Source organism: Aegilops tauschii, chromosome 6 (genome assembly GCF_002575655.3).
Source record: "Aegilops tauschii subsp. strangulata cultivar AL8/78 chromosome 6, Aet v6.0, whole genome shotgun sequence".
In the NCBI taxonomy this organism is placed as follows: Eukaryota; Viridiplantae; Streptophyta; class Magnoliopsida; order Poales; family Poaceae; genus Aegilops; species Aegilops tauschii.
In genome coordinates this window covers 386,646,848-386,651,027 of record NC_053040.3, presented here as the reverse complement: position 1 = coordinate 386,651,027, position 4,180 = coordinate 386,646,848, and the positions used below count along the sequence as shown (strand labels likewise).

General features: G+C 43.8%; 1 long non-coding RNA gene across 1 annotated transcript; it reads right to left on the bottom strand.

Annotated features, from left to right (window-relative positions):
- Positions 1 to 1,191: 1,191 nt before the first annotated feature.
- LOC141025395 (uncharacterized) lies at positions 1,192 to 3,933 on the bottom strand. The gene is made up of 2 exons (XR_012186872.1): positions 1,717 to 3,933; positions 1,192 to 1,634 (listed from the first exon to the last, which is right to left on the bottom strand). It is a non-coding gene; the product is annotated as an uncharacterized lncRNA (long non-coding RNA).
- Between the last annotated feature and the right edge of the window lie 247 nt (positions 3,934 to 4,180).

Below are 4,180 nucleotides of genomic sequence, written 5' to 3'. Positions count from 1 at the left end.
GCCGGCCCATTATGATCCGCAAGAATCTTGTGGGCCTTTACCTGGGCCGGCCCAATATGGCACACAAAAATCTTGTGGGCCTTTACCTGGGCCGGCCCATTATGGCCCACAAAATCTTGTGGGCCTTTAGCTGGGCCATCCCATTATGGTCCGCAAAATCTCGTGGGCCTTTAGCTGGGCCGGCCCATTATGGTCCGCAAAATCTTGTGGGCCTTCAGTTGGGCCGGCCCATTTAAACTTGATGGGCCGGTCCACGTGTCAACATATCATAGGCGCGTCTCGCCCATTGGATGAGTGACACCTGTGCCAACGCGGACCTGACACGTGTCTCCTCCAGCCAATGATGATTTTACACGTGGAAAATCCCCATTGGTCGGGGCTGTTAACGGGTTATCGGATCCAAAACCCGACCCGATAGCTTAACGGCGTTCCGTTACGGTGGATGCCACGTGTCGGTCACCCTTGACGAAAGCACTTCTGTGACGCGCGATTTATCGTCATGGAAGTAGACACTTCCGTGATGATAATTTTGGTAATGTCATGGAACACTTCTACGACAGCACAGGTATGACTATCTTGATTCTGTCATAAATTTGTCATGGATGTACATGCATGACAAAAAACGCGACCTACTGTGACAAACACGTATCATCACGGAAGTGTATTTTTTTTGTAGTGATAGGCGAAAGAATTAGGCCAGGGGAGTCACGGGGGCCCACAAGACAGGGAGCGCGCCCTCCACCCTTGGGCCACCTCGTGGCTCCTCTGACTTGAACTCCAAGTCTCCTGGGTGTCTTCTGGTCCAAGAAAAATCATCGTGAAGATTTTATTCCGTTTGGACTCCGTTTGGTATTCCTTTTCTGTGAAACTAAAAAAACCAGAAAAAAACTGGCATTGGGCTCTAGTTTAATAGGTTAGTCCCAAAAATAATATAAAGTAGCATATTAAGCATATAAAACATCCAATACAGATAATATAATAGCATGGAACAATAAAAAATTACAGATACGTTGGAGACGTATCAATTCACACATGTATTTAAGTTTTCGGTCAATACAATTCTAGCATGAATAATAAACATTTATCATGAATGGGAAATATGATAGTAACCAATTTATTATTGCCTCTAGGGCATATTTCCAACAGTATTAAGTTCATAACAAATATAGTAATAGTTGGAGCATGATGACATTTCATATCAACACACCATATATTTCATATTCGTATTACGGCAACCAGGATTTCATAACTGAATTACATCAGAGTACAACATCAGATAGCTTCATCACTTGGTTACACCATATAGGCATATAGCTAGCTCCACCATTACACAACAACACCAAGTTTCACATGTAACATCTAAAACCTTTGGAAAGTAGCATCATACACAGTAAATAGATAGATGAATCTCATATGGAAAACTGTTGAAGTGGAAGGCGAATATTGAGCCTTCAATGATGTTGAATGTCCTTGCAACATTAGGCCAATGGCTGTGGATAATTGCCCGCCCAACCTTCGTCGTCTTGAGGAAGACTTAAATATTGTACTGTGGGTGTCGAATGAATACCTTCCTCGCGCTCTTGACCATGCAGGTGATTTGAGAGGTAATCCTTGGTGAACTACTTTGGAAAGGACTGAAAACAAAGATATGCATAAATAGTTGTTCTAAATTTTGAAATGGCACAAAGGGGGGAAACAAGGTACAAGAGTTACTACCATCATATAGTTGACTGATGTCTTCTTCATTGTGCAAACAAAGATCTTGCTGTTATTCGTCGCTAGTTTCTTTATCCTAACAATCTTTCTGAGTTTCTTGACTTGAGTGATATTCATGGACATCACATTTCCCCATATACAAAATGAGTCGAATAGTGGGTCTAAACCTCTAACAACAGGACCTATATATATAAGACCAAATTGTTAAAACCTAAATATCAGAATGGTTCCTATAATTTCACAATAATGTGATATTAGCCAAAGGACCATGCATGTGCAAACCTCGATGGTAAACATCAGTGCCTCCCATTTTTTTCCTTGTAATAAATATAAGGCAGATATTAATCAGGTTAAGTGAGAGTTGGCATACTATCAGTAGAATATGTTAATGAAAAATAAACAAATTACAGATCCAACAGATTGATTCGAGCCGCATGGAAAAGCCAGTTAACCAAACCAGGCATGCTAAACAACTTGGAAATATAGCAATTGTTTATGTTTCTCATGTATTTAGTACAACCAAATTCGATTTATTTCTCACATACATAACAATACAACATTGTACCCACAACAAATGAACATCACATTGCAGAATTGAACCAAACAGTTAACTGGACACCACAACAAATGAACTAAACAGTTAACTGAGCACCACATTGCATAATAGAACATATACTAGAAGATCAGACAGTTAACCAAACCAAGCATGCTTAAGAACTACTAGGAAATATAGCAACTTTCTATGTTTCTCATGTCTAGAGTACATCCAATTATTTTATTTCTCACATGCATAACAATACAAAATTGTACCCACAAGAATTGAACATCACATTTCAGAATTGAACCAAACAGTTAGCTGAACATCATAACAAGTGAACCAAGCTATTAACTGAACATCACATTTGGAAGATTAGATTACATATTAACATCATAGAGGATAATTCACTAGAAGGCACCTGCGGCAGCCTCAAGAAAACACCAGGAACTGTTGCTTAAAGCAGCCAATCGCGTGGAGGAGTCCGCGCAAGACGTCGACTGTGGCCTCGATGGCGAGGCGCTCCTCTAAGATCTGGCGGTCGGCACGCATGGCAGCCACCGCAACCTTATCCGCGCATGTAGCCGCGATTTGCTTCTCCACTGCCAGATGCTCCTTGAGCTCCGGGCTATACCGCGTGCACCATGGCTATGGGCGGTGCTTATTTGCAGGATGGGGAGGTAATTTGGGTGGAAGGTGTCATGCCGGTGGTCGGGGCATGTGGGATGGAGAAGGAGGAGGAGGATGGGGTGGAAGGTGTCATGCCGGTGGTCGCCGCAGCGAGGCCGCGCAGCAGGAAGGAGCGTCGTCGGCAAGGTGGCCGCGCTGCAAGCAAGCAGTGAAGGTTTGGACTTGGAAAGGAAGGAGGAAACAATCAAAATGTGACATTTGGTCGGGGGGAGGGGCGGGAGCTACATACTTCCGCGGTTGCCAAAAAAATTCGCTCGGTGCGGCGAAAAACTGGAACACAAGTGTGGTTGATGCGCGGGCGGTGGACTGTAACTGATGAAGCTTCTAGCATAAGCCATACGTGAGGGTGCCCCAAGATATTTTATACTGCATGGCACATGATTCTTGCTAATAAACTATTTGTGGTGAATTTGATTAGTTTCATTTTCATTTGAAAGACAAAATGGGGTTTGAATTGCTAAATCATTTATCTGTAGTGAACTGATACGTCTCCGTCGTATCTATAATTTTTTATTGTTTCATGCCAATATTGTGCAACTTTAATATATTTTTGGCAGCGTTTTATATTATTTTTGGGACTAACATATTGATCCAGTGCCCAGTGTCAGCTCCAGTTTGTTGCATGATTATTGTTTCGCGGAATATCCATATCAAACGAAGTCTAAAGACGATAAAAATTTATGGAGATTTATTTAGGAACATATGTGATTGTTGAGAAGAAGAATCAACGCAATACGGTGCCCGAGAGGGGCATGAGGCACATGGACGCGCCGAGGGGGTGGCGCGCCCAGGTGGCTCACGGGACCCTCGTAAGTCGGTTGTTGCCCTTTGTTCGCCGCAAGAAATATACTATCCGGAAGAAAATCGTGTTAAATTTTCAGCCCAATCGGAGCTACGGATCTTCGGGAATTTAAGAAATGGTTTTCGGACAGAAAACAGGAACGCGAAACAGAAGAGAACAGAGAGAGAGAGATCCAATCTCGGAGGTGCTCCTACCCTCTAGGAGCAATGGAGACCAAGGACCAGAGGGGAAACCCTCCTCCCATCTAGGGGGGGGGGGGGGGGGGGGACGAAGAAGAAGAAGGAGGGGGCTCTCCCCCCCCCTCTCTCTCGATGGCGCCGGAACACCGCCAGGGCAATCATCATGTGACAACGATCTACTCCAACAAATCCGTCATCTTCATCAACACCTCCATCACCTTCCCTCATCTATATTCAGCGGTCCACTCTCCCGCAACC